Source organism: Falco biarmicus, chromosome 15 (assembly GCF_023638135.1).
Source record: "Falco biarmicus isolate bFalBia1 chromosome 15, bFalBia1.pri, whole genome shotgun sequence".
NCBI classification, from domain to species: Eukaryota; Metazoa; Chordata; class Aves; order Falconiformes; family Falconidae; genus Falco; species Falco biarmicus.
In genome coordinates, this window is record NC_079302.1 from 5231486 (window position 1) to 5255165 (window position 23680).

General features: G+C 38.8%; 2 long non-coding RNA genes across 9 annotated transcripts in view; both read left to right on the forward strand.

Moving 5' to 3' along the window:
- LOC130159175 (uncharacterized) overlaps positions 1-10276 on the forward strand; it is a 153687-nt gene extending 143411 nt beyond the window's left edge. The window contains exons 6-8 of the long non-coding RNA XR_008825647.1: positions 4952-5070; positions 6078-9266; positions 10126-10276. This is a non-coding gene — a long non-coding RNA (uncharacterized LOC130159175). The remainder of the gene's footprint in view (positions 1-4951; positions 5071-6077; positions 9267-10125) is intronic.
- Positions 10277-11349: 1073 nt separating this feature from the next.
- The window catches only part of LOC130159174 (uncharacterized), a 39827-nt gene continuing 27496 nt past the window's right edge, over positions 11350-23680 (forward strand). For 4 of the 8 annotated variants that reach the window (XR_008825644.1, XR_008825646.1, XR_008825639.1 and 1 more), the window contains exons 1-6: positions 11350-11496; positions 14175-14417; positions 19120-19383; positions 20001-20086; positions 22107-22186; positions 23498-23680. This is a non-coding gene — a long non-coding RNA (uncharacterized LOC130159174). Of the gene's footprint in view, positions 11497-14174; positions 14418-18668; positions 18806-19119; positions 19384-20000; positions 20087-22106; positions 22187-23497 lie in introns of all 8 variants that reach the window. The other 4 variants (XR_008825641.1, XR_008825645.1, XR_008825642.1 and 1 more) reach the window with 4 other exon arrangements.

Consider the following 23680-nt stretch of genomic DNA (forward strand, 5'->3'; position numbering starts at 1 on the left):
CAAATAATATCCAAAGTAATTTGAATAAACGCTGGTGTAAGGATTGTAATACCTAATATATTATTCTTAGAGAAAACTCTTAAATGGGGAAAAAAACCTGATGTCTTTGGGGCAAATTCATATCTAACATAAATTACTATACTTCCAATGTTCCAGAAGAGCTATGACATCCTACATCAGCTAAAGAATCTATCTAAAAATTGTACTGAAAGTAGCATCTGGAGGGAAAAAAAAAAAAAAAAAAAAAAAAGAGCAGGCATTCTGGTATTTAAAGACACCCAAATGAAATAACTGTTATAATCAAATATTTAGAAATGTAAACTTGCAGCCAAATATAGCTCATTAAAACAGATTAAAAAAAACCCTTTCATAAACACTGTTGTAGGGTCTGAAATTGATCTGATTTTCTATTTTTGCACAAATTTTTTATCACCTTAAGCAAACGCTTCTATTAAATTGCTTTAAAAATGAAGAAAACCCACCTTAACTACCTATTTTTTCCAGAAAAATGAAATTATAATCAATGTTATCAGTGATTGACAGAAATACACATATACTCACGCATAAGCCCCAGTGCCAGTATACTATATTCGGCAACGTTAAAAATCTTGAAAAAGTTTCTGGCAGCATTGTAAAACTCTTAAAGATGTTGCCATCTTCTCAAAACATTCTGTATTCAAGGAAAAGCCATTTACCATAGAAAACATATTGTATAACAAAGTGTTATGGTTTAACCCCAGCCGGCAGCTGGGCCCCATACAGCTGCTCGCTCGCTGCCCCTGGGTAGGAGGGGGGAAGGAATCAGAAGAGTGGAAATGAGAAAACTTGTGGGTTGAGACAAAGACTATTTGATAGGCACAGCAAAAGCCGTATATGCAAGCAAAGCCAAACAAGGAATTCATTCACTGCTTCCCGTCAGCAGGCGGGTGTTCAGTCATCTCCAGGAAAGCTGGGCTCCATCATGCGTAACAGTTCCTTAGGAAGACAAATGATGTGATTCCAAGTGTTCCGTTCCCCCCTTCCTCCTTCTCCCAGCTTTATATGCTGAGCATGATGCCACATGGCATTGGGATGGCCCTTGAGTCAGTTGGGGTCAGCTGTCCTGGATGTGACACACCACCCCCCCCCCCCCCCCCCCCCCCAGCCTCCTTGCTGGTGGGGAGGGGTTAAGAGCAGAAAAAGGCTCAGCAATAACGAAAACATTCCCTTATTACCAGCACTGTTTCCAACACAAATCCAAATTGTAACCCCGTAATACCTACTATGAAAAAAGTTCACTCTCTCCCAGCAAAAACCAGCACACAAAGTTACAGTCTCTAATTAATACAGGAGATTTTCACTGTGATTGGAATCCTGAATTTGGAATTATCAGAGAGAAAGGTAATTAAGGATAAAGCTGCTGGAGATAAGGAAATTTTCAGCCATCTTCTGGGTGACATATGAAAGCATCTGAACACCACTGTGAGCAATTAATCTTCTATAACTTGCTTAATATGCAGATTAAAACCAGACCTAGAAATGAGCTACACAATGCATGCTGAAGTTTTGAATCTGTACATGTAGTCAGCATCACATTTCAAGTTCTGCCTTAGTGGGCCTTCCATGAAAGGTTAGTTCTGGAGACAAGAAAAATAATATATGCTGTTAAATTGTTTATTAGCGCAAGAACTTCACCCAGTGGAAGAAATGATTGTTTATTGAAACAAGACCTTCAAGGGAGTCTTTAATTATAAAACAGCTTGATATTTTAAAGAAAATGACACAGACAACAGAAAGAACAATTTACTGTGGGTAGCAGGTTGAGTATAGCTTGGGGCCTATTAATCAGTCATGCATAACAAGTATCCTGTAAAGAAACTGGAATAAACATACAGAAATTCCTGCTTCTGCAAGAGGATTCAAAGAAACATTGCTAGGTTTTAAAATATACTTAACAGTTGCATCATATTACGTTAAGAGGAGCAAAAGTAGTCTCTGTCTTACAACAATGAATAAAATGAAGACATAATTTCTCCAGCCTTGGAACCCTCAGATAGCAAAATAATTGCAAGTTCAGAAGAAACTGGAGCATGTCAGCTACGTACCGTCAGCAGCTGCAGGCACTGGTAGTAAGACACCAAACAAGGCTTTGAAGCAGATGGGTTTTTTGTTGTTCTCCAGTTTCAAAGCCAGAGAGAATGGAGCAGCAAATTTTGTCTTGAAGTTTTCTGGAAAGTAAATGCAGACCATAGCTGTTATCTTTTTAAAAAAGAAACATCTATAAATATGCATAAATGCTTAATAATGGAAAGAGGATGTTTCCCCATCAAAATTGCATACAGTGATGTAATGAAACATGGACAGGGATAGTTTTCCATGTGTGAGTTGTTGGTGTGGATTATCTAAACTGCTGTTAGTGCAGGGCCCAGCAAGGTTATTCAGTGAGCTGTGATAAAACTCTGGGCTGCAGCCCTGCAGAAGCATAAGGTAACCCTTTACTACTTTTAGGAGACACCGAAGGGCCTTTTCTTTACCCCAAAGCACTACTATAAAAATTAAAGTCTTTTGAAAAACATTATCTGTCTGATCATCTTGCTAAAACACAATACATTGGGCTACTCTTTAGCAAGAGGCGGTAAATTTTGTTGTTGTTTTTTAAAAGGAAAACAGAACAGCGAGGAGGTACGATGGTGACTATGTTATTGGACAGATGAGATTAGATGAGGTGACTTTCACATGAGGCTTCTCAAGGTATTCAAGGAATTTAAGAGCTATAATTAATTTCAGGGTTGTTTTTTTTTGGATCTAGTTTTACAGTGTTGATGTTGGTTTGTTTCATCCCTTGAATTGTAACTTAGCTATGAGTATTTTGCTACCTGGTATGTGATTCTGTCTAGTTTGGCTGTGATAACACGTAGGTTTTCCTGCCCTTCTATCTTCCTACTGGCAGAGTGGCGGGGCAGCTGTTCTTTACAGGCTTGGGGTCTGGTTCACTTGCAGTTCCCAGCTAGGTAGGTAATATTCTAATTAATATCAATAAGGGTATAGTGTTTGGTTGCCAGCATCAATACAAGAGGTTAGATGGTACATTGAAGTCCCTCCACAAAGTATATAGAGAACACTCAAGAGACTTCTCATGTTGCAGCACGTGGTAATGGATGCAGAGAGCAATGATCTAATATTTTGCAGCAGTAGGATGTATTTCTGCTGGAAATATTTTTGCTATAGCCATCAATAAGCTAGGCAGCTCGTCTAATATAGTCAACAGTAAGAAACTGGCCACTCTAAAGGGCAGTTTGTCCTATCCTAAAATAAATTAGATTGTGATTCACACTAACTGCAAAGCTAGCTAATTACCTTAGATTTAAATCTTGCTTTTTAGTTGTTTAAAATTAAGCTGGGCTTGAATGCAAAAATAAGTAAATAGTGTTCTTGGTCCCTCCAGGCACAACGGTTGGTCCTTTTTCAAGGCCTCACAGAATTTTGGGGGTTGACACCAGAGTGCTTGCAGAGGTGCTTACGCTCTGTCAGGCTAGAATTTTAGCCATTCTTGTTTGCAGCATCTCCAAATTAGATGCATTTTTCTTCATTAATCACTGCTAGAAAATACCACATTTTATTGACCCTGAACCCAGAGTCTGATCCCCATCATTAACTGCCATCTGCTACTCTGTGATAAAGTTATCCTCAGGCTTCCCTTATCTGAGTCAGGTAAGAATGTCGAAATGGCATTATTAAAATTGGAAATACTGTTTTCTCATTAGTATGCCTAGAATAAGAGGCTGTATGTAAAATTAGATGAGTTAGGCTGTTTGCAATCTGCAGTTTGCTTTCAGTCAGAGACTGTAGTGACGGGTACTCCTGATTTTCAGTCTTTTACAGACCTGTTGCTGAGGCCAAATCCATGACTGCCAGAGAGGGTGGTGTGAGGCGTTGTAGTCCAAAATCTAGGCAGACAAAATGAGGCAAAGACACTGGCAGCACCGTGCTGCGTGTCCTTGTAGCCTACCTATTATATACGGTGGTACTATTGGTAGTGATAGCTCATATGCCACATTGCTTCATTTTGGCTCAAGGAAATTTCTTGACTCTTGCTTGCTTTAGCTGCAGAGCAGCTGGGAATCTAAAGCCTAGTAGCAACAATAAAAGGTTACATGGTTACTGCTTAGTGATGGGTCTTGTTTACTAACCTTCATCCTTGCAGTTATTTGGACTTGTTTCATTGAGTTTTGTGATCTGATGCCTACCTACAGCATATCTGGTAATGTTGAGTGATACGTACGTGGCAAAAGCCTAGCAAAGAGCTTCCAGTGAGCAAAAAAAATGTAGCATAACATGATACTGCTGATCATCAGGAGAGAAAATTGTTGACAGGCAACAAAATCAAAAACACCGTAAGCTAACGCCGAAGTGGCACCATTGACCCCGATACCTTGGCAGGAGCGTGGGGTGCTAACAGCACACTTCGACCCTACGTTCTTCCCCGTGGCATGCAAGGCTAGCAGCACCGGGATACCATGGGTGGTTTCATGGGTGGAGAATCTCAAATAACAGGGACAGGTATTAGGTAGCATACCCTATATATTACAGTTTTAACTGCATTCTTAACTTTCTCCTTTAATCAGACAACTTGTATTGCTGTGCAGGTGATTTTAACTGAGTTAGTATTATCTTTCATTTGATTTTATTTGGAATATAAATAAATTCTTGCACTCTTGCCTCCTTGTATGAAGTGGTTTTCCTTTTTGCCCATAGCAAGGTTTGGAATATAACAGCTGGAAGGGCCTTCCCCAGTCCTTTAATGTCTCCTGCTACTGCAGACAGGTACCATCTCTGTTTAAAAAACTTGCACAATCCCACCTAGAAGTAGTTAGGGTTTATGAGTTTTTTCTGAGGACCTCAGTAAAGACAGGTTATATGTTTATATATTTTTTTTAATGTTCATTTATAACTATGAGCTGTATCCTGATAGGAGTGGGGTACAGCTTGTCCCTGAAAGGCCTGATGATGTCCACTGAACATCTGAGATGTCTCCTCAATTGTCTGAAGTCAGACACCAACATATGTGGCAGGATCAGGACCCTGGGCGAGGTAAGTGAACATGTGTAATGAGTCTACCTAGTGCTTTGAGGGTTTAGCATTGATACTTCCCTGCAGCTGTATCTCCTGAGAGTTAATGAAGATTAGATCTCACCTAGATATATAGCTCCAACACACTGAAACTTCCTTAATAAATTGTAGGATAGACTTTAGTGCAGAATTACAGTGTAGGTCTCCAGCCATTTAAAAATGAATTATTGGCACTGATGTAACTCAGCAGCAGAGCACCCTGACAGCAATGGCCTGAGCTAATTCCCACAAAGATTAGTCTCTGTTCCTGAAAGATAAGTGCTCTAGCCTTGTTTCCTTATGTTGTATTTTTATGTGGTACCTTGTGTAGCACCGCACCATTTCCATTTGCATGTACCGTACAGGACTGTATTGACAACATCAGAATTGGTGAAGGTTATCTCTGCCTGAAGCAAAGATACTACTAGGCTGACTATAAAACTGTTAGAATAATTTTTAACGAATAATGTATTAAACTATTTTACTTCCCCTCCCTCTGTGCATTAATTGTTTGAGGTTGGTGTTTTGGTTTTTTTGTTTTGTTTTTTTTTTTTAAGAAAAAAGGAACTGTTTAATAATGAGACTATAATAATGTTGAGTACGTAAATTAGTTACAAGTGGCAGATCCACAGACAGACTTTAGTCTGGTTAGATACTTTAAATACTTAAACTGTTAGCTACTATTCTTTGCTGGTAAGTTTTGATTTGCAGGTCGTTTATGAGTGAGCTCTTATAGGCAGCTGGCGCTTCATTTTCAAGTTATTTTGACTGGATACTCAAATCATCTGTTACTATTTTTCCTCCCCAAATGGCTAAAGGTGATTCATAGGATCGCATGTTTTGCACCCTTTACTTGTCAGATGAAATTTAGTTTGTAGCAGCAAGCTGGAGTGCCCATTGCTCTGATAGCCATTCCCTTTTTATTATTTGTACTTTTTAAAGCTGATAGAAGCAAAACAAAAAATGGGCAAGAAGTCAATCTTTTTCAGACTATGACCCTTTTTTTATGATGATATTTGTAACACTCAGCTACATGTTTACAGGAAGATAAATATAAGAGATTCAAAGGGAGAAAATGTCTGTAGAGAATATTTATTGAAGTTCTCAGGAATGCGCTATGTTTGCAGAAATTCAGTGGTATGTAGGAGTAGCCTGTAACATTCCTGTTTTTATGGTAAGTGTCTTTATTTTTTCATTATGCCATTTTGCCATGAATGGTGATGTGGTCCCCTGAGGCTTTGGTGTCCTGGCGAGTGACAGCTGTGGACCGATCTCTCATGCTTAGGTGCAGGCTGATCTGGGTGGCATTGAGCCTGCAAGGCAACTCGTTCCCTTTCCAAAGTTGTTATCTTGAAATGTTTTAGATTCTTTGAATTTCTTTTTTTTGGGGGAGTGGGGGTGGGAAAATAATTTCATCTGTGAAAAGGGAGAAGCTTATCTCTGCTTATGATTTTGTCAAGCTTATTCAGATGTAACAACCTCATTGATAGGAAGTTGCTGTAATTTTCTTTAGGAAAAACAGGAAGGTAACGGCTTTCAAAGAAGTAGGTAAATATATTTTCATTATATCTTACCATTCTAGTAATCTCACCTTTTTTTCATTAGTGTAGTTACACAGCATTCTTTCCTCCTTTATATTGTTCTCTCTCTCTTTTTTTTTTTTTCTTATTTAAAAAGGCAAACGTAAAATAGCTAATTACCCCTATTCAGGGATGTGTGTGATATATTTCATAAAGATGAGATAGATTCAATTAACATAATATGCAGACAAAGCTCATAATGTTTGAGCCCCCCCCACACAGGGCATGCATGCTAAAACTTTGGCATTTTTTTAATAAACAGAAAGGCAAATCACTTCTGCAGGGCTGATATCAAAAGAGAAGGACTTAATAAACAATTTAATTGAACATTTGTTCTTAACTTTACTCTGGGACATTTGACATGAAAATTCTTCCCATGTTTGGCAGGAAGTCCCACTGATTTCAGAGGTGAAACCAGTTGCGTGTATCCAGAACTAGGTGGTTTAGGGAGATAGTAGAAGATGATTGCATATCGTACAATCTCCCAGGCTCTCTGGAGCAATTAGAAATGCAAACCTGTTACCCTGGCAACTGCAAAATTTTACAGGACTTGAAACCTCTGATCTCTTTGAATAAGGCAGCAGCATTTATAAATTTTCCTCATTCACCTTACTATAGTTGTGATGTTGGATTGCATCAGATAGCCTCTTTGCTGAAAAGACCTCACGTGACTGCAGAGCTAATATATAACAGCAATTGTACGCAATAGAGGTTCCAAAATTTCTCTCCATGGACCACTGGTGAACTGTCGAGTGCCAACTGGCGGCAAAATAGCGGTTCACTCCCTGTGTTTCCAGCTGTTGATATTTCACCAAAAGGCAGCTAAACACATTATATGTTCTCCTAATAGCTCCAGAGAAAAATAAAATAAATGGCAAACATCTAAACTGCTAATACCAAGCTTGTTCTCTCATAGGTTTTCTCTTCCCCACCGTCTCTTTCGTTGTCATCACATACTCTCAATTTTGTGGAATTTGGAGGCTTGGCTGCACTTGACCACAATAAAGTCATCTTTGCTTAGCTGCATATTTTTGTTGTAAAATAGAAAGTGGGGAATTCTGCCTTAGATGGAGCTGGATTCTCTCTGGAATTTAGCACTGCTGAGATTAATACCGAAGATCCTGGTTTAGTTCTGGTGCCTTTGTTTCTTTAGGTTTGTGGCAAATTTAGAGCCAGCAGCCAAAAGGCCCTGAAATGATTTGTGAGGAGCAGAGAGAAATAAAGGTGATAAGTAGCATGGAAAGATGACTGGGAATAATTTAGTGGGGGAAAAGCACAGCAGATGCAAAAAGGTGCTTTTGCTAAGAAAAGAGGTATCAGGAACTAACTGCTAGTTAAACACAGAGAAAATGGAAGTAAAATACAAATTTTTCACCATAAGACAAACACTGTGCATAGGGAATTCCCTGTCTTTCTCAAACTGTTCAGGGAAGGACTGAATTTCCTTTGTTGTGGATGGTTGACGTTAGTTCAGTCAATATAGGAGTAATATTACAGGGGTCCTCTTATTAAAAGATCTGACAAGATGAATTTATATTTGAAGCCTTAGTATGAAAAACATACTTCAGCCTTCCTCTGTTGGTTTTTTGTTTGTTGGTGGGTTTTTTTGTGTTGTGTTTTTTTTTTTTTTTAATATATCCCCAGTTAATACTCGACATCACCATAATATTTTCATGCAGTTGATTGGCCTACTTTAGAGTGTTTTCTGTAATTTTATGAGGTTGATATGGAAGAGTTCACTGGAAAAAAATGAAATGTGGACATATTTTGCATATCCCTGTGCTGGAAAAGGGCCTCTTTTCTGTTCTCCCTGCTTCCTTGAAGTGGCCTCCTGTATTGGGAAACAGTTTCTTAACTTCAGCTAAGCTCAGTGTGTCCTGGGTGAGTTTTGAGAAATGTCGGACTCATTCGCTGTTACTTAACTAGAGTCTGTCTTAGATTGTTAGTCTTGGTTTACCCTCCAATAACTAATAAAAACTCAGCTAGCCATAAAATTATTCTTCTCCTAATTAGTGTTTTGGATTCTACTCATCCTCTTTTCCTTTCAACTTTCAGCAAATCTGGCATTTGTGCCCAGCACTCGTTCACAGCCTTAGAAATAAATCCTTCTATGCAGGGAACTTCCCTATTACCTGTTTTTCCTCTCCCTGATGGGGAAAGAATTACCTCCAAACTAAGGTGCTTAATTAAGTCATTGGCATTGTGATACAGCTGCTGACTTCACCTACTCTTCTTAATAACTCACACTAGTTAATGATTTGGCTGCTGCTAAGCTCTGGCTGGCATTAAGTGGCAAACTCTGTGAAATGGCTCCACGTGCCCACAGCTATCTAAACCCCTGTAATCTTAAAACTAGTTATATATTTTTAACTTCAGAAAGAAGTTTCAGATAATTACGTTTGGTTTTTTTTGGCAGATGTCAGTGAAAGGGCTGAAGGATTTCATCCCAACTGCATCATGGTTTTGTTTACTCTGTAGACAAAATACACTTAATAATCTATAAAAATCTGCATCAGCTAATAATAATCTATTCACTTTTTTCTAGAAGCACTAAGCTTGCTTGTGTGTAGATGCAGAGATGGAAAATTCTGTTTTAAGGTTTGGGGGTTTTTTCCTCTTTTTTTTTTTTTTTTTTTTCTTTTCCTTTCTTCCTCCCCCCCCCCCCCCCCCCCCCATTACATTTGAGGTTCTGTACTTGTGGTATGTCAGCTAATTAGTTTTAGGCGAATTAATCTTCAAGTGACACTGGGAGGTGGGAAGTTAATTTTCACTCGTTCCTTGTTTCTTTATGACTATCTAATTATTCATGAATGTTGTAGGGGTTATGTTCTAGAAAGGCAACTCAGCATGGGGTTAAGCAGTGCCCGAACAGAGGAAGCAGGAGAAAAAATTTACATTTTTGACAGGCATACAGCTGCTTTGAGATTGTCATTCTCCAATTTTCATTTCTGTCCTGTTGGTATTGTAAATTATTAATGAAACAATGATTACTTGTACAATCCTCTGAATTTCCAAAGAGCTTTGTTATTATGAACTAAGACACCTGTCATGTGCTCGAGAGAAGTTATGATCTCTGAGCCAGATTTCCTCTTCCATTATGCTTATGAAACTTGCTTATGAATCAAGGAGTTTGGCATTCAGGAAGAAGCATATTTATGTTGCGAATTAAATAGAACAAAGAAAGACTTGTGATACAGGTTGGAATAAGGCCTTTTAAAAACAGAGGAAGAAATGCTGGCTCAGGTGGTCGTAAAGGATCTTACAATGCAGAAAAAAAAGTAAAAATTCTGCAGGTACCATGGTTTAAAGGACAAAAAAATGTAGATAAAAATAATAAGGGAAGAACTTAAATAAAAGTCTCAGAAAGAGCAAAGAGCAGTGTCTTTATGGAAAAAAGGAAGATGAAGCCAAACAGGTAAGATTGGGAAAAGTTTACATTATTCTTTTTTGTTCGCAGTTGCTACAGTTGTTTTGTTTGATATGCAAGGAGTAGAGATGGTCAAATGTGTTCAGTAACTAGCAAAAAGAATGTCTCCAAGAACACAGCTTCAATATTTACAGTCAAAATGGGAAGAGGAGAAATACCTCAATTTAAAATAACCTTTCCCCCAAAGGCAAGTGTAAAATAACGTTAGTAATTTCTCAAAAAATGTGGGATATATTTGTTTTCTTTGGACTTTTCCAGATAAATTTTTGACTTTTCTGAACCCAAACTATATAGTTTTAATTTTGTTCCACTTCAGCTTTGGTGTTCTTCAAGACTCAAGAGCAAATATAAAAAATGGTTTCCCCACTCTTCCCTTTTGACCTTTGTAGAGAAGAAAAGGAAACTGTGGCCAGTGCTGAGACACCAAAGAGACGAGATGTGTAAGAAAGAGACACCAAGGTTAGCAAAAGGGTTCTAAAACTGAAAAGCCAGTTTTTAACTGAATGCAAACCAGAACAGAGCAACAATTGAAACAGAGAAAACTCAGCAAGACATTAAATGCACAGATCACTCACCATTTTCATGCAGGACCCTTGAGGTCTTAGTTCAACAAATTTCAGTACATTTCTTCTTTGCAGCAAGTTCCTACCTTAAGGACTTCTGGGATGTGGTGCTTTCTTCTTACCATCACTTATAAAGCTTGACTCTGCATCTGCTCCCTATCATGACTAACAGATTTGTGTTGATGGTTTCTTGTTTTCTGCCTAGTTTTTCCACCTTGTACTCCATGATCTGCTTTTCCTCATTGTTTTCTGCACTTTCAGTTGCTTTACAAGACTTAATGACTCCTGTTTGTGCCAGAGAGTCTCACCTTGGCAGCCTTTTCAGCAGAGCATAGCATACAAACCAAACAGATTTTATCCATCCCAGAAACATTTCCCCTCCCAATACCTGCTCACCTTCCTCCCTCACTTTTTGCACCACTATGAAACAATACTTGGAATATTTTGTTAAAAAAAGAAAAAAGACTAAATTAATAAGCTAATAAACCTTTCCTTTACTACTTGGTCTAAACCACACTGTTTATTAAGTGATTTATACAGTGATCATTTTGAAGCTGGCTTTAACTGTAATGGTACTGAAGAACAGCCACATACTCATCACTTGAAAGAAGCAGATGAGTTTGCCCATCTCAGTTTCAGGTAAATAAATGATGCAGGCATTAATATAATATTTGGCTGTTGTTTCAGAGAACAGAGCAGACAGCTGGATTTTCAGTGATGGCAGAAGAAAAGTTGAGGATCCAGATACAGGAAGCAGTATTAACTAAAAGAAGTGAGGAGGTAGTCCTCAAACTTGTCAATGTTTCTAAGAACTGCAGATAAGACTACAGAAAACCCAGTAAGTACTAGCTTTCCCTCTGTCATTTTATTATGATCCATTCCAGGCAGAATTTATTTTTCAAATGGTGTGTATCCAGCCAATTTCATGTCACATCCTCCTCTTCCTCTTGTTAAAATCTAAGCAATATAGCTTTCTCAAAAAAAAAAAAAAAAAAAAGGCAGCATAGTATCTTGATGATTCTTAAGAGATCTCTTCTTACAGTTAAAGGTATGTTAGAAAGAAAATTGATGTATCTTCCTTTCTTCTTTGCATGTTCTTGGTACCACAAGCTGTGCACAGCATGCTTTCAATTAATTTAAACTAAGTTTCCATCTGCTCCAACAAATGTAGAATTTGAGTGAAAGACAGTGTGATGGAGTGACATGAAATACGCTAATAGCAAACACTAATGTGAAAACCAGTCTTCTGTGGAAAATGTAATATCCATAGTGCACTCTTTCTACTCCATATTAAAGGCTCACTTTAGTGAAAAATGATTATTGTTTTCAATATTTGCCTATTCAAGATAGAAAACGAAAGCTTTGGCAATGGAGATAAGAGATTTACATTTTACAGAGTATGGTAATGCAAAGAACAAGATGTATCAGATCGATTCCTTTTTAATTGCCACTTTCATCAAGCTTTATGTTATGGAATTATTTCATTATGTTTCTACACTTAAAGCAAAAGAACACAAATGCTGAATATGATTAGCACTTTGGAAGCTTTGGCTTTGTTATCAGTTTGATCAGAATACTGTGTATTTTGCAGATATTCTATTTTACCCCCAACAAATTAAAGTTTCAAGAAAGGTATGTAAATTAGAAAAGCCATGGCCACAGCAAAATAACTACAATGGCTACATTCAAGTAATGACACAGACTAAATTACAGTAACTGTGTACAACAAAAGCAACAAAAGCTTTTTCCTACTAAATGTATGCACTTTACAGACATTACTGTAGTCCTTTGGATGTGGGTTTTGGTGGGGCTTTTTGTGTTCTTGCTGGTTTTTTGGGTTTTTTTTTAGTTTGTTTTGTTGTTTTGGTTTGGTTTTTTTTTTTTCTTTTTTTTTTTTTTTTTTTTTTGTATAAAGTAGGAACCTAACTGTGAGTCTGGTACCAGCCTTTCAAACAATAACTCTTTAAAGCCATGTGGTAATTAAATTCTCCCTGCAGCCCAGTCTTGTTCCCAATTGAACAGGTTATGGCTTTTCCCCCCAATTTAAATTAGCATGTGAATTTGAAAAAGGGAATTTATTTTGGACACTGGTTCCTCTTCCCTGTGTTTCTTACATTAACTAGTGTGCTTTTAACAATGGTTTGACCCCTTCAAGTGATCAAATAAATGCAAATCAAAACTCTAGACCTGGTGAGATGCACAGGGAAGAATGGTGACAGCATTACTGTGAGCAATACAAGTAAAAGATATTAAGATTATTCTTGATAATTCATACCTTAACCTCAATACCGATTGCACTTAGAAGTAGAGTTTCATAGAGGATAATTCTCTATAATCTTGTGCAGATCCATGGAAAGCGATGTCACAGTTTTGTGGCAATTGTATACCTGGGTCCAAACTTGCAGTAAAGAGAGATACTTCTCAACTGCTGCAGTCTATAGCCACCACCTCTTTCTAGGTTAAAGTTCCTCAGGCACTGATGGGTTATTTTTTGAGTGTTTGTTTAGTTCTTGTTGTTTGTTTGTTGTGTTTTTTAAGACACGCCTGGAAGGCCTTCATTCTTGGCAAGGCTGGGCAAGAGCTGAATTGCAGGTGTCCTCATAGCCTACCTACAGAACAAACAGTGTAAGAGATACCCAGTAGATACAGGAGAACATCCTTCAAAGTGAGAAAAAAAAACCCACTGCATTTCTTCCTTTCCCTGGGACTATATAAGCATCTAGCATTTTAGCAGTGTGCCCTCATCACTAATTTATGGCAATTTTGGGGGAGACATTGCTTGCCATAGCTGTTCCATTCTGCAGAAAAGAATTATAGATTTCCCAGGGCAAGATGATGTGTGAGTAGAAGATGTTTAATTTTCTGTAGTTTGTTTTTAGTTTGCTGCAAACAGTCCCAACCAAAGAGAAAGTCTGTTCTTCAGATAGGTGCTTTTCTTCATTATGTGTGCTTTAGATGTAGCCATGGTTTCAAAGACAGAAGGATATGAGACAGGAAAGGTTTATAATAGTTTCATCTGTCCAGCTGGCACAGGTTAGTAAGAAAAAAAAAAAAAAGGACATTCTTTTGGACATACACTAAAACCATTCTTCACTGATAGTTAGCAAATGGTCTATGTGTCCAAAAGCTTGTGCGTTTTCCCAATTATGTCATACGGTCTAATAAAAAGTATTAACTTTCCCTACAGATCTCTCCTCCGTACTGCTCTATAGGACATTTATACACCTACAGCAGATAACGTCCTCAAAAATTTATATGTTCAACCTGAAACCTTTGTAAGAGAAGTAATTAGAGAGGCTTAATTAGGGCTGGCATGACAAAATATATGTCAATAAACCTGTCCAATTCTGCCCAGAAAGGAATTTTCAAAGGGCTCTGACTGCTGTGTTAGTCATGCTCATTTTTCAGGTACTATATATAACAGTATAATACTTAACCACCATTCAATGTTTTTCCAGTTGGGACCGTTTCATGCATAACTCAACAATTTAATCAATCTATCTCATTCATTGTTAGATTATAACTGGTGTGACTGCAAAGAAGTGAGAAGAAAGGAGAAAATGAGATGCTCCATTAGAAAATACCATCCAGAATTGACAGATTAAGCTATTTGAAATGAAGGCAATCGTGAATGATTTTGGGGATATTTTATTTTATGTGTAAATCGGATCATTGGCTGAAAAATAATCACTTGGTCCATCAAAGACATAACCCAGAAATGAGGTGGAGATAGAAGTTAACAGAGGATGAGTAATAGAGGTAAGAGATCAAGCATGCAGCAAGGCAGGATGATAATACAAGTTATTTAACACGGGAAACAATAGCAACTAATGGTAATTATCAGTAAAGCGAACACATTTTTCCCCTTATAAATCTGGGGCTGGTGTTGGTGTGACTTGCCTGAATGCAGATTTAGGAGAGAACTTTATGGATACAAAATGCTAACAAGAAAACAAGAATTATCAGAGCATCATGTGTGGGGGGAGAAGGGGAAGTCCAAGAAGATTAGGGGAATTAAAATCAGAATGTACAGGAGAAACGTGCAGCCCGCTGGTATATGTGTTTCTAGACATTTCCTGTGTCCAAGAGAATAAAAGTCTCTAACGAACATAACTCTAGAGATCAAGCTACATATTTTTAGCCTGTAGGTTCCAAATTACACACTGATAGTCATTACTGAACAAAAGATGAACAAACACAGTCCCTTACATCTCTTACAAGATGAAAATCATGTCCTTAAAACTATGCCTGGTTTATTATATGTGTTAGCCAGAATTTTTTATCATGTTATACAAAATGCGGTATCTGCAAACATTCACTGTTACATGTGGGTGAGTGTAAATTGACAGAGATGAAGCAGAATATTACTAAAAAAATCTCCCTCTCAGAAGCACAGGAGAAAAGACTTCTCTGTCACATATGAACAGGTATTGCCTCTATGTGCAACTTCTGTGCCTAATGCCTAACATCAGCTGAGGAGAGCTCTCCTGGATGATTCTAATGTTTGTTAGCCATAACAGCTCCCTGCTAAAAGCTATTCCAAACTGATGGATTCCTTCCTTATTGAAGTGCAGTTTCAGTATTTCTCGCATTGTTAATACAATGGTATAGTGTTTTGCTAGAATAGGAGAAAACATCCTGAATGTTAGTTCAGATGTTATTTCCAATAATATTTGGGGGCATGATAGAGAATAACATATATTTATAACTTAATCTGCATGTTTGAGGCAAATTACCTGAATCCATTATCTGACTTTTCTCCTTGTTTCTTAGAAGCCTAATTTGAAAAAAAAAAAACCACCATACATATACGGTGCATACACATTTATATATGGTGTGTCTGTGTATAGCTCTCAATTGTGATTTGAGCAATCTCCATAGGCAGAAAATATTTTTAGGCAGATTATTCTGTGCAGCATACAAAAGACAATAATTCAGCTATCAAGTATTCAATATTATTCACTCTGTTATATGGTGCCAAATTCTCTCTCTCACTTCCCCATCCTTAGGAATGCTCATTACTTGAAGTAAATTTGTGTTCCAGTCCTGAAGGATAGGATTTAAGATTAAGTATGGTTGTTCGTGACTAGAAAGACATGTCAATCTTGAAGCTTCTAGATTAAATTCAGAAGTTAAATTTGTCTAGTATTATCATGAAATGGAAATACACAGTCCTACTGTCAAAGTAGTTAAATATTCAGGAGTAAGACCATGGTTAATAGGACATTAATCATTAACCATTATTCAGAGACTGTTTGGATCAGGCTGGAGGAATTATAAACAGTATAAGTGAGCTCTGAAAAAGCCAGCTGAGGTTGGGTGACAAAGCTATTGAGTGGACAGGAGGAAAAAACTAATCTGTAGCTAGATAAGACTTGCACAAGTGACAGACCCACGGACTGCAATGAATGAACAACTTTCTGGCTGATTGATTGACTCAGATGTTAATAAGCAGTTCACTACCTAGACTTGTCCACAGTGGCTGTACATCGCCGGTCTCCCGGGAGTCATTCATGGACAGACTTTGGGCTGGCCTTACGGTGGCAGGCTGGAGAGCCTGCTGGACTTCAGCATAATTCTTTCTGTTCAAGAATGCCTTCCCAAATGGCTTCTTACAGGAAGAACACGCTGCCTTACAGGATGATTGCAGGGGCTGCACAGGGGTGTGAGTCTATATAAAGCAGTCAAATAACGGATCTTGCATCAGCTCCCAGTAAGTACGTGAAACTTCTCCAGAGTGGGAGAGAGAGTTGTCCTGCATTAATGCCAACCAGAAACGGTGTTCTGTCAGAGCTCCCGTATTGTATATGTGAGTAAGAGCTGGGTCTTTTTAGGGCTGCACATCATTGCTGGGCCACTAAATGAATACAGATGTCTTTTAATTTTATAGTAGGCTATTGATAATACAAATCTATTTATAATGCAGGTAATAGTTTGTAATATGTAACACTTTTAAAATACTTTTAGACGTTAAGTTTTAGCTTCCCAGTCTAAAACTTTTTACTATATTTATTAAATGTTTAAGGTATTCCACCATTGAAAGAAAAGTTTTCTGGTGTACTTTTTACCATTTTCTTTGTTCAGCTTAATTTCTTTTTCTTTTTTATTGTTTTTTTTTCTTTTTTTTTTTTTTTAAAGCAAATCTTTCTTACATGATTATAATACCTTAGAAGTAATCATTAAGATTAACAACTTTGCTTATATAAATTGTCATCTCAATTCACATTCAAGTAAACCAGAAGACAAACAGGTCTTTCTAGAATCCGTTTAAAATGATGTTGTTTGAATACTCCAGTTCTTCATATTCTCATTTGTGTTTTGGTTTGTGAAGGCTACTTCTGAATTAGTAAACGTGTTTTCAAGGCTTATATTAGATATTAGATAAGGTGCAAAATGATGCTAAAATATGCAGTGATAATTGACTGTCGATTTGAGAACATGTTCCCCATTGAACAGGTGCCTGTTGTTTCCTGTGAACTTGTGGTTATTGTTAATACACTGTTAACAGGTTCCCAGGAGTTCCCATGCAGCTTATTTCACACTTTGGATGTTGCACTATTTGCAACAATTCATGGAGTTCGGAAATGTCCAGGAGACCTTGTCAGGGACGGACAAGCAAAATGCTAATAAGGAAAACAGAAAGTCTGAGCCAGGATGCGACTGTTGCCAGACTCCATCAGCACTACACAATGTTGACATGAAAAAAAGAGTCCTTTCATCTCTTACAGCCATAAACCAATGGGGATGTTATTTATTTATTAACGGAGAAATAACAGAATGAAATACAAGGGAGGGCTTGAAAGAAACCCATTGTGTTACGCCGCTGACATCTCTCTCAAATGAATGAGTATCTGTGAATGGGTTTTGCTTCATAATGCAGCTATATAACACAATGATCTAATGGTCAGATCACTGTTTGCCATCCTGCAAAGTAATTTACAGTTCTACAAACTCAAAAGAAGATACCAGTGTATCCAAGCTGATCTGATTTATAGTCTTATGCTTTGGTGTAAATGCACCAGCTGTTTAAATATATACAAGGTGTAAAGGAATAGAGAGTCAGCCAATTGGACTTCCAAAGTCTTACGTCAGTCAAACATCAGACGTGAGGAATGCCTTAGACCTATGCTGCACTTCTGCTTGGAATAGTAGTTGGTAAAGTTTTGTTACATAATGAGGCTGACCTCCAAAGGGCAGGAATCGGAGTAGGCTGGCCTGTGTTCCCACTGAGACGTAAAACCAGACCCAGACTTCTAGGCAAATAGCTCATAAGCACCAACAGCATCATTAAAGTTTGGTTTGGCTTTCAGTCTGAAGCCCATCCTGGGTTTGGGTGTAAACAACTATTTATAGCAAATCTCTGCAGCAGGGCCCTCTGCTACTTAAAAGTTTGTGTTCCGCCAGTACTATCAAAACTGAGTGGCAAATTTTCACAGTCTTGACTCATGTGACTTCCTACTTCTACAGGTTAACTTTTTGATTGAGTGCTAAGACAAAAAACAAAAACCCAACCAAACAAAAAAAGAGGCTAGCAGGCTCCTTCAATGGTATTTCCTTAGAGATTTGGCATTCTTCTTTCATCTCAATTATGAGAAAGGCAGCAAAATACTTTCCATGAAAGTCTGGTTTATAACGAGTAAATGTCTTTGACTCGCAAGAAATTGGACAGCTGGCAAGAACGCTTCTTGACACAGCGGCCTTTAGTAAGAACAAACTATCAGGGATCTCCCATAGGCAAAAGCTGTTACATGACTGAGGAGCTAAGCAGGCTGAGAGTTTTATATTAATAAGTCTTAGGGCATTTCAAATTTATTTGTGTAAAAGAAAGACACAGAATGCCAAGAGCAGGTCTCTACAGAAACAAAGTGAGAGCTGACTGTGTTACGGGGGTAAGTAATGAATATGTTCTCTTTTTTGGTTTTTTTGGTTGGGTTGTTTTTGGTTTTTTTACACAGTGTTTCTCCAGACTTTGTGAAGACTCACATTAGAAAACATTTTTTTCTGCCCCAGATCTCCTTTGAAACTAAAAATAAAAAATAGAACCTTCAGCAAACCCCAAAAGTAGCAAAAAATCCATCTGCTAGGCTAATGAAGATGATTGGTACAAGTCTGTGCTGCCTACTGTCCCCACTTCCCTCTCTTTAAAGGTATTTGAATTGCCCCAATTCCCATATTAATTAGTCTGTAGTACAGTTTAATTGCATTGTACTATTTTTTTCCCAATGAATTGAGCTTTTAATGAGTATTCACTGTTTAATAACCAATTAAAAAAATAGCCTTTTATTTGGTGCTAGTGGGATAATGAAACTCATAACCTTAGCTGCTTATATTTATATACACACATCTATTTTAATACTTTGAACAATAAATCTATTACATCTACATATCCATCCTTGTTATAAGTTATACCTTCACTAAATAATGACATTTAAATGCACATACTGCCTCCCTCTCTTGTTAGCCTAAGCAGGACAAGAGATGAAGAAGAGCTGCAGTAGCAAGAGGATTTTTTGTATAAAATTGAAGAAAGCAAGCCTTGGATGCCATCCACTCAACCCCAGAAGACAGAGTTGTGTACAGCACACGTTTTCATTAGCTTCAGGTATTCAGTGCTCATTTGCTAAAGAACAAAGTACACAGTGCCAAGGAACAGAAATTAAAGAGTGTGAGAAAGTACTGCAGCCCACAAGTTGTGCAAACGATGACAGACAACTACAATTAAAAGGTAGGTTTATTACAGAACCGATAAAAGAGTAAGCCCTGATGGCTCTTTAATAAGGTTCCAAGCTAGAGCATCAATGCAAGAATGATGACTGGATGTCAATGGCACAGAAACCACATGATAACGGTCTTAATTGAGTGGGGAAGGGTGGGGGGTAAAGAACCCAATTGAACAAAAAAAAAAAAAAATAAAAGCCCTTCCAGGTAACACTCTTGCTTTGTTTGCTGAGGTGGGGAGTCTGCTCATCTTGGACAAATGCTGACTGGCAGCTCAGCAGTACGTGGGGCCTGATGTGCACATCAGGGCTGATAGAAAGTGCAATGTCTGGCAGGAGTCTGGGGCAGTCTGACAACTGCTCAGCTGCCGCATGACCGCAGGGCTGCCCCACGTCCCCAGCCCTGTGTCTGGGGGGCTGAGGTGGCAGTCCCTGCTCCGGGAAGGGTCCACAGCTTAGGCCAGTGCCTGCCCTGAGCTACTGGCATGGCGCGCCTCTGCACCCTGGCTCCCTGGTCATCATGCTGGGGTGGCTGTGCTTGCCAGGAGGGTAATGGGCTCTGCTGCCAGCATGGTTTTCAGCTGTGCCCTCTGACTGTTTCTGTATTTTTATCTTTATATTGCAGTTCTGTCCTTATCACTGAAACAGAGTGAGAAGAGGGCGCTTTGTGTTCTGATGGGACTAAAGACACAAGAGAACACAGCTTGACGGGTATGCGTAGGTCAAAACCCTGCAGTCGGCTCTGCCAGTGTGGCGGTGAGCAGCTGCACTGAGCCCTTGGCAGGGCTGAGGATATAGGGGTTTTTGCCCAGCTCAAAGGATTTCTCTCTAGAGTCATTATTGTTTTGACTTCTCTGTGCAGGGTCCAAGAGCAAGCCATTTTCTGATTAATGTAGTTTTTGCCATTAGTAACAGTGGCAAAACTTCCCAGGCACCATGACCGGGCTTTCCAGCACTGGTCTCGTTCTTACGTGATGTAGCTAATAGTCACAGCTTACAGAGGTGAATTTTATTGCACCAAAGTCTAAATCTTTCCTTTAGACTTATTGTCTTGTAAGGTGGGTTATTCTAATTACTACAATATATCGTTTCTACTTTGCTTTATCTGTGGACTCTGTCCCTTTCTCTATGATCACCATATGAATTAAATATCCCTGATCTTGTTCTGTTTCTTTTTGCCAATCCACTGTACAAAAGGCAGAGCATCTGTTAATTGGGGCACCTGTTCTCTAGAGGTTTTTCGGTCTCGCTCAAAATCAAAGATGATGACAATTAACTTACCTTGGAGATACGGGGCGGGGGAGGGGGGAAGAAAGTATACGAGCTCATGATGACTTAAAAAAAGAAATAGTTTATAATTATAATTATTTTATCAGTTGGGGTGGCAGTGAAAAAATTCAGCTCTTAGACTTATGGCTTTCTAGTGATGTCAGGGAAACTACATGTTCAAATCCCACTAAAAGATAAGTCCCTTGGCACTAGCCAAGCCGATAATACCTGCTGTAACCCTAAGGCAGGTTTTAATCCCTGGTTTATGGCTACTTGGAAGGTATCTTACAGCACTGTTGCTTTACTGCAGCTGATCAAATAGCACAAAGAGTGACACACAGCTGATGTGATTATTTTTTTATTTGTGTACAAAGAGGCATCATTTGATTTGCTGTCATTTCCAAGTGCAGGCTAGACTCATTATCTTATCACTGTCCCCAGCAGATCAGTTACAGCAAGGGTGAAGTTATCAGGATAGCTGGAATGGCAAAATTAGCCCAGCATAAAATTTGTTCCCAAGTGGCTGCTGGCATAAAGAGAGATAACAGCTGTAAACAACAATGGACACATTTATAAAAGCTAAAATTTCAAGAGCTTATTAGTGACTTGAAGAGTTAATGCAGTCCATAAGCACTGTCAACTTATGTTTGATCAACCTTCTGTTAAAAATACGTGTGGTCACTTTTAAAAGGCAACGCTATAAGAGTTTAATTTTGGTTTTTGTTTTTCTTTTAAGTGCACGACAAAAAGCTGTTTATGAATGTCCCCCTTTCCAAATCAATTACTTCATTATTGTTACTGGCTTGCAGAACACTGCAAGCAATTAATTACTTGTAAGTGTCCAGCTATATTTTACACTCTAAATTTTCAGCATGCTTTGCAGTGAAGAAGTAGCGTAAACATTTTTGCTTTTCTTGGTTTGGACAGTTAGTCATAAAAAGTATATCCAGCCACAGCAATGATGATGAGGATCCCGCAATTGCATGTGGAAACAGTAAGTCATAAGTAGTAAAATATACTGTCATATATTGTTGAAGTGTACTGGTCTAGAGTGACTTGCTGCTGTAACCGCAGGAGCAGCGAAGGTCATCAAGCACTGGGAGGTGGATGAGCAGAGTCCAGCCAGAGGCGTGGCAGTTGAGGAAGAGCATCCCAATAGTTTTACAGCAGGAGCAATGACCCTTGCTTTTTTTCTGCAGTTGAGAAGGTTGTACTGAAGCCAGAAGGGACTGTTCTCATTTATTGCTACTGGAGAAAAAAATGTAACTGGATTGAACTGTGCAAAGTTACCGAGTAACAGTAGACTGCAATCCAGATCACGTGGTATTAGATGAGACAGGAGGAGGTTGAAAGGGCAACAGAAAACTTCTAACTATCTAAAAACCATTCAGCATTTTCTAACTCTGTTAACATTTCTTTGCTTATGATTTAACTTTGTAGTGTTTCAAACATCTCTTTTAAGGTACGAAGCACAGCATTAGTTTAGGACAACGGTATCAACTGAGACCAAAGGAGGAAACGCTTTTTTGCTGTGGCTTTCAGGTAATGACCTTTTGCTCAATTACACCACAAGTTTCACATATGCTCTTTTATCCTCTACTTATTACTAACCACATTAAAAAGCCCCATTTAGATTCAAAGTCTGACAGAGCATTGGCAATAGTCAAAAGCTGGAGGCGGGTCTTGGTGAAAGCAAGCTGCTGTGGCTTGTACTCAAGTGTTTCCTTCAAATGCTGCCCTCCCTCCCCCAGCTTCCTCTATCCTCAGATGTAGTAAAAGGCTATTTTCAGGGATATTCTTTTTCTCTCAGTCTCTGTCACTTTAGATAACTTCCTATAAGATCTAAAAAACAACTTGCAGGAATTCCAGAAAGCCAACAGGTTCTATCTAGCTTTGTGCTGGAAAAAGAATTTCCTGGTAAAGAGGCAATAATGTCATACTGCTATGGTGCAAATTTCCTGCAGGATTTTCATTCTGCCTAGCCTTCTATTCTTTTTTGTGCCCTGGATTCTGGGCCAGAATTATCATGTATTTATTTCACCTGCTGGGCCCTTCTGCAGTGTCTGGGAGCAGCTGACAGCACAGGAAAGAACACTCCGCTTCCTTTCCCTTCATAATCACAGATTATGAGAGCTCAGTGAAAAAAAAGAAAATAATATCTTACAGACCCTAAGTCCTGCTACTGGGAATGCAGCATGCTAAAGCGATAAGCCTTGTCAATGAAGCCTGCAGTTCCCGGTACAGAAGGACACTGAAGCAGTGCAAGCTTTTTGGGGCAGCCTGGACTTGAAGGTAATAAGGGCTCTAAATTTTGGAGTAAGGTTTTCTGAGCCAGGGCAACAAGTAGATCAGGCCACACCTGTATACGTGTCTTAAAGGAGGAGTTAAGCACAGGGAGAGAGCACAGCAGGTATGACTACAGACTATGGCAGCACTTGCTGTTATAAGCCGTCTCATAATCGGCCCTGCCAGCCGTGGCAGGAATGCAGTCCAGTAGCATCGTAGCATCCCACACTGGTCCTTGCTGATTGACGCTTGCTCAGCCTGTTTCTGCGTTGTTTGCAGCGTTCACTTTTGGTGGCTGGCTGTTCTGTGTAAGCTGGACTGCTGGAGGTAGGTGGGGCAGGTGGCCAGGTGAAGCAGAAAGGAAGCGCAGCAAGGATCCATTAAAGCTCCTGCACACACACCCCCTCCAGCCGAGGGACATCTGACCCAGCTTTGGCTCAGTGCAACTCTTTGTACTGAAAGTGTGGGGCTCTATAATGCAAATCATTGCTGTTCGCTAAATGGATACTGAATAATCTGCTACTGCTTTCTTCTATGGTCAAACCTGATTTACCTCTTAACTTCCAGATTCTCATTCTATTTGCCATGGCACGGTGATGATGAAGGCTGCAATTTCTCTTTTACGTAGAGCAACGTGGAAGTTTCTGGTATTAAGCGCAGGCTATTCCAGCCCTTTGGCAATCTCAAGGTCATTTTGCTGTCCTCCATTCCTGCTGTATTGCATCAGGAAGGTCTACGCCCAGACAAAAG